Source organism: Narcine bancroftii, chromosome 1 (genome assembly GCF_036971445.1).
Source record: "Narcine bancroftii isolate sNarBan1 chromosome 1, sNarBan1.hap1, whole genome shotgun sequence".
Lineage (NCBI taxonomy): Eukaryota > Metazoa > Chordata > Chondrichthyes > Torpediniformes > Narcinidae > Narcine > Narcine bancroftii.
Genome location: NC_091469.1, coordinates 216,617,128 through 216,630,651, shown reverse-complemented (window position 1 = coordinate 216,630,651; position 13,524 = coordinate 216,617,128). Strand labels below are relative to the sequence as shown.

The following is a 13,524-nucleotide window of genomic DNA, read 5'->3' as shown; positions in this document are numbered from 1 at the left end:
GATATGTGAAAGGCGGCAACCAACAATCTCTGAACTTCCTATAGCAGTCATAATGTATTCATATATACAATAGAACATGAAACAGTTTTCCATCAAATTCAATACATTTATCTCCTCTTTCTATTGTGGGTCATTGTAAGAAAACACTGTCTACACTGTTTACTGAATGATTATTTTATAAAACTCTTTAACTATCCAGACAGATTATTAATGAGGAAAATATTTGAACCATAAAATATCTGCCCAGACTTTGCATCAGTAATTATGACAAAGTTATGAGAAATTGCCATTGTGTAAATAATAGTATGTTTGCTCTTCAATCATTTAATACAGATTTCCAAAGCCAGTTTTTAAACAGAGAATTAAAAAAAAAACTGTGGATGCTGGAAATCTGAAATAGACAGAACCATTCAAAGGTCAGGCAGTTTCTTTAGAAGGAGAAATGGTTCATCTTTGAGGTGTGGGGCCCTTTGTCAGAATTGGGAAAGAGAAAAATAATGAGTTTTTTTACACCTGAAAGATGAACATCTTCTCCTTCCATAGATGCTACCTGATTTGTGGATTATTTCCAGCTCATTCTGATTCTGTGATTGTCAGTGGGTCAAACTTCCTCAATAAAGAAGAGTTTTCAACCCCTCTGTACTGGAATCAAGAAAAATGAAATGAGTAGCCAATCATATAAAGTTCTGTAAAAGAGCAGTTTAAAATGCATTCTTTATTGAACGAAGCCTAACAAAAAACATTTTCAAAACATAATGGATTATAAATAATATTGATATATGCAGGGTGTATGGGCAGCTCATCTACCTTTGGTCCTCAACTGACACTCAGCTTTCACCTTTGGCTCCCAGTAGCTGTAGCACGTGCAGCAGCCACACCCCAGTAAACCATCTCAACAGATGGGCTAAACCAGGTGAGGGTAGCTGATGGGTCTTTGGCCCATGGTGAGATAGGGGATCTTTCTACTCCAGCATGTGAAGTCTGGCCCAAGCAGATTGAGCAGAAGAGTCCAATTAATTGTCCAACAGTCAAGAAAGAAGGCCCAGCAGGCATTAAGCGCTAACAGCATGACAAGACACTGAAACATCTTGGTCATCCACTGTAGCAAGAGATCTCCAGCCATAACAGTTGTCTGCGCCACTGGATCATGGTCTGCTCTGCCAAGAGAGTTAGATTGCCCCTGTGCAACGCTTGTTCCACATAAAACTCCATCGCACACAGGTTACACTCCAGTCACCTTGGTGTCCACAGATGAACTGCATAACAATGCGTCTTCTTCAAACCAAAGGACGACCAATAAAAAATAATAATAACTGTTATGTGATATAGGTTTCTTTAATTTTTCTTAATTTCCTTCAATCTTTCTTTGGTACTTTGAAGCTATTTTCAAAAATTAAATTATCCTTTTTCCTTTTTGGAATGCTGTCTCACTCTGCAAGGTGATGACAAGATTATCAGATATCTCTTTAAATGAATATTAAAAATGGGATGGCTGTCCACAGATTATTAGGCGTTTTGGGGGAGTTCCCTTCAAGGTGGATGTTGAGGAATGTTACTACAGATCTGTCTGCTCTTGAGACCAGTATTAAATCAAAAGCAAAATAAAGCAGAGGAAGCAAATATTGAATCAATAGTGATAAAATATAAAAAAGGAGAATGCTTAAAAAGTTATCTCTTTATATTTTAAAAAAATTCCCAATTCAAATATGAAGATTGAGACACTGTGCCTATTAAAGTAAGTTTTGCTTACAAGAGAGATAGATTCACTGCCTTGTAATTTACCACACCATTAAAGAAATAAGTATTTAGAAATGGAAAGGTCCTATATGAATTTAATACATATCTGTATTTTGGCTTGTAAATTATATTTAATTGACAAGTTTCCCTTGATCTCTATTTCTAAATGTCACCATGACCATGGAACTGATTGTTGATTTTAGGAAGGGGAGATTAAGGGTCCATGCACCTGTCTGCATTGATTGGAAAGAGGCAGAGGGCAATCAGAACCTTCACGTTCCTGTGAGTTCATATTTCAGAAGACCTTTCCTGGAGCTGGCACATCGAGGTAACTGGGAAGAAGGCACACCAATGCCTCTCATTCCTGAGGAGTCTGAGGAGATTTGCAATGTCCTCGGAGGGTCTGTCAAATTTCTACAGATACACTGTGGAATGCATATTGACTGGTTTGACAATTCAAGTACAGACATCTATGTGAGGCACTGCCTCAAGAAGGTAGCCAACATCATCAAGGACCTCAATCACAACTTCTTCTCAAGCAGAAAGCACAGAAGCCTGAAAACCAGCATATTTGGATTCAAGAACAATTTCTTTCCAACAGCTCTGACTCCTTAACCTCCCCTTGGTACGTTAATCGTAGACTGGTCCGACACTACAAAAAGACCATTTGTACTATTAGAAGACACATTTGAAAAACCAGGATTAATGTCGATATTTATATCTATCTTCTGAATTTATTGTCTTTTAATTTAATTCAATGTTATAGATTATCTTTGCAAGTACCTGTTTAGCTACAGCAAGCAAGAATTATGGCACATATGCTACGTACATTTTACAATGATCTCCGAAGCTAAGCAGGCACAGGGCTGGTCAGTACTTGGAGGGGAGACTGCCGAGGAACACCAGGAGCTGTAGGTTTCTGTGAGGGGCTCTGGACAAAGTGGTAACTCTCTGCCTTACGGTGAATAAAGGTTAAAGAATTTCATAAATGTTACATTCTAAGTATTACATGGCAATAATGAAACCTTTACCTTTAACAATGTGTATTTTCAGATACTATTATTGTCCAGCTACTGAAGAAGCAAGCCACAAAGGTCAGTGGTTTACTGATTTAGTCTCTTTTTTCTTTGTGTTCTATTTCCACTCTATCCACTCATCGGTATAATGTCATATATCCATGTGGAATCAGTTGGACCTACAGACTGGCCAAAATTACAGAGAAGTTTCTTAATTATTGTTGATAAATTGACAGAAGAAAACAATTATGTATTGGGAGGGAGAAAAAGGGAAATTGATATCTGATTCCAATCCTGAAGAACTTTTAGTTTTCTAGTATTCTTGAAGAAAGTTTTTTTTCCATTATCAATAGCTGTATTCTTCAGTCATATAAAAATGAAAAAGCATTGTGAGAAGAAAGGCACAGCCTTTTATCTTCTAATTTTAAAGCCTCTTTTCACTCAGAACATGTTTTATATCCCCATGAGTCTGTTTGGAGCACGACCTTATCTGCGAAGAATGGATAATAATGTTTGCCAAGATTAGTTCAGCCTACATCCCAATTATATTCTGGCTGAATATTTTATTTAAAGTGATTTATTTCTAAAGCTTGGTATTCATCATCCTTATTTTTAGTGTATAGATGCTGGTTTTAAGATTGAAGTACGTGAAAAAAGTGAAAAGGACAGCCTGATTGAGATTCTCTTCTTTAAACCATGTAACTCATATTTTTTTTCTGACGCTCTGGCCCATTTTCATCCATGGCTCTTACAATTTCAATTTTTTTTTCCATGTTTATTTTTAATGGAATTGTATTTTTATTCTTTTGCATTTTTTCAATTGATGTTCATTTTACATGGCCATAATATCAATGGAGCAGGCAAGTAAGTTAAAAGAAAGCAGCATAAAAATTAAAGCTTTAAACCACGTTGCCAATAATGAAAGTTGGAGAAACATTAAATGAACTTTTATTGAATTTAGCATGTTTAATCACATAATGATGCTGACACTTGCATTAGTTCAACTGGTTTAAAAATGTTTTGCCACTGAGTTTTGTTTGTACTCAAGCATCTGTCAGTGTCCAACAATAGTGGGCCAACATTGATGAAGTCCAGTTGCCTTGACAGCACTTTTCCATGGTCGCAATGTCCTCGTGATCCCTTTCACCATGTTCTCCAGTGCCTGCACCAAGATCAACAGGGAGGAAGTCACAGTTTGTATGCTTGAAGTAGACTTGAATAATAACAGGAAATCACAATAATGGGTTATATTTTAAAATGGTATGTGGTAAGAAAACTTTGAGGTGATTTTTGTGATCAGCAGCCCAAAATCCATAAAATACCCCCAAAAAATGTTCAGGCAGAAAATATTTGTTGTCCAGTGAAATTTGTGAGCTTTGAACACAATAAAGAAAGAATTGCCTTCATATTCAGATGAAAGGCAAATGAATGTTTTGGTGCATCATTAGTTTAAAATGGCAAACGTTAGATATTCCAGATGACGTCCAACCAAGACAAATTGTTCATTGCTGTTTTTTTTTTTATTTTCAGAGTGTTCACATTTTGTTCAACATGGGTAAATTTTGATAGCATGGTCTCATGGGCCTGAAAGGCCTGTTACTGTGCTGCATCTCAATTTTTTTTAGAAAAATCGTGTTTTAAAATTCAACTGGTAGAGTAATTAATACCAATGTTGTTTTGCATGTGTTGATTTATGAGGTGATGGAAGATGTGAAGCATTGGAACAGATCGATAATAATTTCTGGTTAATCAAAGCCTTGGTTTCATAAGTCTAGGACTTCAAATTTCTCCATGACCCTGTCCAACTCCTTCTCTGCTATCTTCTTTAGTTAAAAAGCCTCCAAAAATCTCTATTTCTCCAAAACTGGCTGTGAATTTCATTCCTCCACTATTACTGATCACAGCTTGAACCGCCTCCCTAGAATTCTTTCTACAAGCCGCTCACCTTATTTTATTATATCTTCTGGCTCCGTCAATGTTTCCCATTAAAAATAACTTCTTCTTTGACCAAGCTTTCACTCCAATGTCTGAGTGTAGCTTAACGTCAACTTCTGATTGATGAAGCTCCTGTGTCTTGCTCTACTCTATCTCCCAGTTTATAGGTACAGTAAAAATGAATTATACCATGAAAATAATACTTTTTTTATTTTTGTCACCAAAAAATATTTACAACTTTAAACAATTAATAGTTGACTTTGGAATTTTCAAAAGAAACTTTGCTCATCTGAGTTTCTCATTTAAACGAGATCTAGGTGGAAAACCTACATATGAAAAAGGAAAAAATGATTCCGTATTATGCGGTTTTCGTGACTGTTCTAATTAATTTATGAGCAAAAGGCATTAAAAATGAATTTATCATTTTATAGGCATACTTTAATATTTCTGATCCACTACTTTCTGATTACAAGCAAAGTACCTATCACTAACAAGGGACTTCTAAAACTCCAGAGCATTTGTTTCTCTGCCAAAAGAGAGAGAACTACTAACTAGGAATCAGTTGGGAATTCTATATTCCCTGTAGACATCTTCTTGACTACAAGCAGCTACTGCTTACTGAATTAGCGAATAACGGATATGGGGGTACTGAGGAAATCAATGTCCAATTTACAGTATTGAGATGCAAATTATAGTGCAATATAATTATACAGAATTGTTCCAAAAAACTCGAAGAATGCACTTTCTCCATGTCACAGAGCAGCCTCGATATGTTCAAAGTCCCTCAACAGCTGTTCAAGTACTAAGATGTTACTGAGAAGAGATCAACATATACGAATAAATCAGCCCCAAGCACTTTGCATAAGGACAGACCTTGATTTACGAAAAATATGTAACTTACACAGCAAAATAAAGGGATAATTGTTTTAAAAACAATAATTTATTAATTTCAGATTTTGTACATATACAGATGGATATAATTACAGTAAGATTTCACTGCATTGCAATTTTTAATGGAAATACACATTTTACTTGTACAATAATGCTAACATTTAAGTAAATGAATTTCCAAATACTAAATAATGTTATGGTAATTTTCCTGTACAAAATTAAAACTCTATTAGGCATGAATAGGTTTAAAGAGCATTTTAATGCACAATTAACCTCATGAGTTTAAGAGCATATATTGAAACCTTGGGTACAATATTATTGCATTAATCCAGGACATTAAGTTGCTAACAAAAGCAACACATGTATATTGTGACAATCTGATTTGATTTTAACAATAATTTACAAATAAAAATATAAATCCTCATTCAATTGCCCATTCATTTTTAAGATATGTCAGGGAGTTTAAAAGAGCATGAAGTAAGTAACAAATCATATTGAAGAGTTACTCCAATAATGCAATTCCCTGGCTTTTAATCAGTTTTTAAAAATCTTTTTTTTGTCAGACAAACATTGCAAATAGGATCTTCCACATTTAATTTAATTCATCTATCTTTCTGTAGTTTTATTCCAGTTTAAACCTTTTGTTATTTACAGCATGATTATGGATAGTACTTGATTGTTTTCAGTTCAGATTGACTGTTAATTAACCCTTAATTCATATTTGGTCATTTAGCTTAGTGATAAGAACACTGCCCTTGTAAACCAGGGTTGTGAGTTTGATTCTCACTGGGGCCTTATTTCCTATGAGAGGTGCTGCTAGACAAAGAATTTCATGAATAAGACCTTACTAAGCTTGCAATAGATGATGCAAATAACCTCATGAACTTTAAAACCATGAAGGAGGGGAAAAAAACAATGCAGAAAACTCAATTCTTCAGCAAAATTATTTTTGTGCAAAATTGTTCACATTTTTGACATTTCTTTGAGGTTTTACCTCTTTAAAGAAATCAGTTCCATCTCTGATGTAATACTATGTTGTACAAACACCTTGTAGTTATGAGGTAATTAAGGTCATTTAAGAATTTAATGTAAAACTGAAATGTTGGAAAAGCTCAGCAGGTCAAGCAAAGGCAAAGATACATAACTGATGTTTCAGGCTTGAAGCCCTTCATCAAAGTACGAGAGGACGCTGGCAAGGATCCGACCAAAAGGAGGGAAGGGGGTTGGCAAAGGCAGGAGATAATGTGGAGAAAGGAGGGTGGGGACAGCAATGAGGGGGATAGTAGGGCTGGGTGGGCAAAAGAACTGGAAATACAAGAAAAGGGGGAGGGGAAAGAAAAGACAATCCAGTTTAATGGAGAGCAGTGAAGTCGATGCTCGTGCCACGAGGGTGGAGAGTGCTGAGGGAAAATAAGGTGTTGTTCCTCCAATCTGCAGGTGGTCTAGGTGGGACAATACACAAGGCCATGGATGGACAAAAGCGTGGGAGTGTGACTCAGACTTGAAATGGTTGGCTGCTGGGAGGTCGCTGTGGTGCAAATGGAGCAGAGGTGCTGAGCAGAGCGATCACTTAGACTGCGACCCATCTCTCTGAAGTAGAGAATGCCATAAGGGTTGCACCAGATACAGTAAATCAGACCTCTGGATGTTGAAGTGAAGTGTATATTATGGCAAGGCTGTGAAGAAGACATTTGGTACACTTACCTCCTGCAGTCAGGGAGTTCAGGGGTTGTGATGTCATGACTTGGAGAGATCAGACTTGAGTATTATGTTCCGTTCTGGTCAAAACACTTCATTTAATTAAAGCCTTGATTTTACAATTGTCACGCTTGCTTTTTAACTGTTTCATGGCTCTGCCTGACTATCTCTGCAATCTTTTCCATTAAAAGAGCTTCAAAGAAATGATCACATCTCAAAAACAGACCTTTTGAAAACCTGAAATGAATCCCCCCCCCCCTCCCTCAGCCATCATGGCTTTAATTTAATTATTATTAAATGTATTTTTAAATTTAGAGATACTGCAAGTCCTTCTGGCCCACGACCCTGTACCACCCAGATATACCCATGTGACTAATTCACCTATGGATCTTGTACATCTTTGGAATGTTGAAGGAAACTAGAGCACAGGGAGAACGTGCAAACTCCTGACACAGTGCTAGATTCAAACCCAGGTGGCTGGAGCTGACCACGACACCAACCATGACACTAATTGTGCTACCATGTAAATTCATAAACCTCTCTAAATTCCATATATAGCCTGCATAATATCCCCAGCTACTTTATATTGTCATTATGCAGTTTCATTTATGAAAATTACTGCCTTCTTTAAAAATTAAAATCAATTTTTGAACCTATCGAGAACAAAACTTTTTCATTGAATTATCAGCCATAAAGGAGAACTTTTACAAACCTAAAGAGTGATGTAATTTATATATCACATAAAAAATTGTTGCACAATGTTGATGACGATCCAAATAAGTTTTCTTTCATCTCCCTTCATCCAATATCATACAAAAACTTCTCCCTTTCTATCTCATTAAATGTGTTAGTCCAGTGGTTCTCACATATTCACATTCCACTCACATACCACTTAAAGTATTCCCATTGCCATCAGTGCTCTGTGTTGAGTAAGGGATTACTTAAGGTGATATGTGGGTGGAAAGAAAAAGGTTGAAAACCATTGTTTTAATCGTACCTTATTGACTCGTTATTTCAAAACTCCAAAAGAAATGGGCCAATGACAATTTTTCTCAAGCAAAATATTTCAGTAACAATTGGGTCTTGGGCAGTGGTTCTCAACCTTCCCTTCCCACTCACATCCCACCTTAAGCAATCCCTTACTAATCACAGAGCCTCGATGGCACTGGGATTATTAGTGGTATGCAAGTGGAAAGAAAAAGGTTGAGAACCATTGTGTTAGCACATTCTTCATCTTGCACAGTCCTTCAGGTGAGATACTCCCGCAGTGGCGCTGGAAGAGAGTTCAAGAATTTCAACCTGAAGGTGATGGAGGACCAGTGATACATATTGACTATCCTATCTGTGATCATATACAGTATTACATTTGATTTTATTCCTGTGGCATCCGAGCTGACCAGCGAGACAGCTTGCAAAAAGAACATTCTCACAGTACCTCGGTATATGTAACAATGATCTTGAAAATGTATCCAACTCAGGACTTCAGATGCTTGTCTTAGATGACTTCAAGCCTCTTGTGCATATAGACTTGAGAGGAAAGCGCAGGCAGCGGAGAACCTGTGAAATGGTTGTGCTTCCTTGTTGGAAGAGGTTTGGAGGTGTTACAGGAGTATCCTAAGTGAGTTACTGCACCACATCTGTACTTGTTTGATTTGCCATGCTACATTCTAACAACTGAAGTGGAAAGAAGATTTTCCTGAATTTCATTTTTTGATTTAAATTTTAAAAAAAATTAGACATACAACACGGTAACAGGCTATTTCAGTCCACCTGTCCGTCCCACCAAATTTGTACCCCATTAAACTACACCCCAGTACATTTTGAACAGTGGGAGGGAAACTGGAGCTCCATGTGGGGAGAATGTACAAACTCCTTACAGATAGCGCAGGATTCGAACCCTGGTCTGGTCTTGACCGCTGATGCTGTAAAGACGTTACACTGACCACCAGTGATAATGATCTATTTATGGCACCTAAATTTCATCTCCTTGAAAAACAAGGATCACAATGTTCCTTCCTCTGGCCGTAACCCCTGCCATTTTGTTTGCATGCCTGCTTAAATTTGTAATAACTCGATGAAGGGCTCAAGCCTGAAACACTGGTTTTGTGTCTTTATTTTTTTTAAAAACCATGTAAAGTACACTGACCTGCTGTGTTTTTACTTCAGTCACGGTGTCTGCAGACTTTCATGTTTTATTCCTATTGCAATGTTGAAGTAAGCAAGATATGCACACTGACGACAGCTATGCCTGCCCACATGTATACTCTTCGGCTATTTGAATAATATTTACATAATAATTTATTTCCTTCCTTACACCTGGAGAGAAAATTGACATATTGCACATGTTTCCACAAGTCTGTTTGTAAAGGGTGGAACGCTATTACACGAGGTATCACTTCAGAAATGGCAGCTTCTGATCCTAGTTTATGTTAGGCTTTATGATTCTAACTCAGCACTGAAAGCCAAAATGAGGGAAGAATGATTGAGAGCAAGAAAACAAAAATGAAAATAAAATCAAAAGACATGCTTTAGAAAACCCTAGCCAAAAAAAAAGATTAATCAGGCCTCTTTAATACCTGGAGATTTTAAATTAAATTGACCCAGCTGCAGCTGTGTTTAAAGTGACATGATTTGCTGTTCGTCTTCATTTACACCAGTAAAAATAAATAAGCGATATAAATGATCGGGCTCAACTTCTCCAACAATCAGCATAACTTGAAGTATTCAATCAAAATGACAGAAAATTGTATCAAGCGAATTGAAAGTTTCACCATATTTGTGAAATTGTGTTTATTGATGACTTTTGAATGAGATTTTGATGATTTATTTTGTCTGCCTGTCTCTGCAGATTTGACTTCCAATAAAGAAAATGTCCCTAATCTACCTTCCATCATGGAAGCTAGCTTCAGATAATGCTCTGTAAAACCCAGCAGAATCCTCTGAAGAAAACAAATTTCCACAGAATTTACCTGAATTAAAAATTTACCAGTTTATGCCTTTATTTTGTTGATTTTTGTCAAAAAATGCCTGAATAATTTGACAAATTTGTTGGACATCAATAATGTGTGAACTAATTACTTTTTTACCACCTTCTCTGCATAAAACTTTTCCCCATTGCCCCACTTCTGAAAGTATATACCATTCATGACTGCACACGTCAGCCGATCATTGGAGCAAATCTCTCGAATGGATTGCTTGTCCTTCATTTTCAATGATACCCAAGACAGAGTGTCTCTCATGCCTCTGAAAGGTGATTATTTCTCCTTTCTCAGATCATCTGCTACCTTAGTCTTAGAAGATTAATAAACTATAATGGATGTTTGTAGTGTTGAGTGACCCCATTTTGTCATTCTTTTCTAATAGACTTGGTGCATTCTATAAAGAACCCTGGCCAACATAAATACAAAATTGTGGGACTCTACTGAATTAAAACCAGCAGAAATATTTCAGATTTTTGTGATTCTCACGAGACCATTATTTTCCATCTACATCCAGTGCAGCACTAAAAATGTTTCCAGTGCCATTTCTTCTTGAATTGTATCATCATGTTAGCAGCAAATGTTGAAACTTTGCATAAATATATTCGTCTTATTTATGTAAGACATCTAGGATAGAGAAACATCTATGACAATTGTAGGCCGAAGAGAGATAAGATCTATGATTATATAAACAAACCACTCCCAGCATGGATGTTGCACCTATACTTTAACATCTTTATATCTTGAAAAATGACTCGGCACAAAAAGTTGATTATATAATCTTGCATCCTATGGTGGTAAAGAAACCTGCTGAGGTCCACCAGTGTTTGTCTTTACTACAAATAGCATCTGCAGACTTTCATGTTTTACTCAGAGGAATGATTTTTTTTTCTCCATGTGTCTTAAGCATCTATTTACAGCAACAAGTGGAGCTCTAAATGTGCAAAGCTTGGACATTTGTGGTAGGGACATTTCTCTTTTAGTCAATTTGGGGTTGATTGTTTCACTTATTGTTTCTGAGATATGCTCAGAACATGCGTTGCAAGATTATTTCTCTGTCAAAGGAATGATTGTAAAATAAGTTGATGATTTATGAATAGTTTATTTTCTGATTCTCTCTCCAATATTATCCTGTTTTTCTATTCGTATCATCCTAAAACAAGGATGTTTTTGTCAGCATAATGTTTCATTTTGGTCTTTCGTGCAAATTTTCTGTAAAATCACAAATTATTTTTGTTAATTGATAAGGGTTTAACGAGCAAAATGATAATTTCTCAGAAAGACGGTCCATTTAAGACAAATGCATGCTTGCAGACAACTCGTATATTTAAACAGACAGCTCGGTTTATTGGGAAAAAGCAGATGGAATTAATTAAAACAGTGGAGTATTTACCATTTTTATAGACTGACATTTGCATGAACTTTTATGGTTTTTACACAGCTGCTACGTAACGGGAAATTTTCACAAAATTCCCACAATGCAGGCTGTGTAAAAAGTTCAGAATGGAAATGAGGGTCTCATTCCCATTCTGACATTTTCCTGCACAGAAGTGGGCTAATGAAAATGACATACATGATGACTCGTGATGGTAGATTTCAATGTGCCGCAAAGTGACATTTACTTGCCATCTGCAGTCGATCATTATATGGAATCATTGTACTAATCCTGGCATTAACAGGATCTGTGGATCCAAAGCCATTTTGCTCTTCCGTCTTGGGGCTTTTTCGGTTGTAGGTAAATGACATCACTGATGACGTCGACTCCGTGACGCCGTGCGTCGCACATACGTCTTGCATCTCTGGCCACATTGACTCACGTAATGTAAGCACCGCACCTATGGTACTTTATATAAACACACGGCGATATCCGTACACAGGTCATTCTGTGAACAGCTACTCCAGAAGAAAATTGATTGTGAAAAAATTATGTTATTTCGGTGTAAAAACCATAATTGATAAACCTCACTTTTGAAGAACAGGTTATGTTCAAATTACAACAGTAATAACAATATTACTATATTTTACCAAAAGGCACTTAGTTAAATGTTCTGCTGATTTTAGAATTCTATTCTGAACGAACAACAGAGGAAACACAGATGCAAAGAAAAAGACAACATGAGAAAACTGATATGATCTTATTTCAGAACTTGCCCTTCACTTTCATTTGCAGACCAAGCCCCTTTCACACTTTAAAATCTCTATCAGTTTTACTCAGAAACCCATCATAATCCTTATCCGCCTTGTTGCCTGATGATCACAAAGTATTTTGCGAGAGGAAATCTGTCAATATAGCTAAAACTTTCCAAGAGCAAGAACCAAAGTCTGAAGGCCAAATTAGAGGAAAAAGAGGCCCTTCTTAGTACTTCCTCTATTACTGCACCCTGCAAAAGCATTTGGAGATTGTAGGAAGTGGGGGGAGGGTACAGGCTTGTGGGCATAAATTAAATTATGCTATTTTCCCACCACAGCCCACCTCATTTCAGTCTAGTTTTAAACAATGTTACAAAGAATACTTCAGACCAATGCTCTCCTTTTCATTTTTAGATTCTGGGAGCTTGTGGAAAAAAGTGATGACACTTAGTTTTATAAAACAAACATAAACATTGAAGCATGTATGATGGCTGGAGGGTGCCCCTTGAAATTGGTTCTCGGTTCACATTATTTTCCTTGCATTTTGCCAGAAAATTGGCATTGGGTCTGTTCTTTCTGATGAGATTGTCACTGCAGTTCCAGTCCATTACAGTCATTCTTTCTCAAGGGAGCAGGACTGGATTTGTCCAGTGTTTATTTTTAACTAAATTCTCACAGTCCTTTAACTTTTCCTTGATTTGTTGAGTTGTTTTTAGTTCAACTTGGGGCACTAGGGCACTCTCAGAGGTACCACCAGCACATATTCCCAAAAATGGCAATTTCCCACATTATTAACAGGTCACGAGAAAATCACAGTTGAAGAAAGTTCTGCAACACTTGTTAAAAATGAATTAAAAGCCTCAACTTCTTGAGTAAGGATGCTTAATGAAGTTAAAACTTTGTTCCACTAATTTTGCATAATTTTGTTTTTACTTTCCAGCCCCATATTTTAACTTGTAACTTGTTCTTCCAAATTTTAAATGCTGCCATGGGCCAAGCTAAACTGCAATGCCTCCACAATGTACTCTTTTCATTGATGAGCCAAAAGGAATCCAATCCTCAAAGTCAGGTAGGACTGAGCAGGACTTTTCTTAGTAAAATATTATTCATGGCTTCTCACTGAAACAGTTTCTGCTGGT

General features: G+C 36.7%; 1 long non-coding RNA gene across 4 annotated transcripts in view; it reads left to right on the top strand.

The window, feature by feature from the left end:
• The window catches only part of LOC138749031 (uncharacterized), a 100,333-nt gene extending 90,055 nt beyond the window's left edge, over positions 1–10,278 (top strand). For all 4 annotated transcript variants that reach the window (XR_011348451.1, XR_011348378.1, XR_011348431.1 and 1 more), the window contains 2 exons: positions 2,791–2,831; positions 10,126–10,278. This is a non-coding gene — a long non-coding RNA (uncharacterized lncRNA). The remainder of the gene's footprint in view (positions 1–2,790; positions 2,832–10,125) is intronic.
• The last annotated feature ends 3,246 nt before the right edge of the window (positions 10,279–13,524 follow it).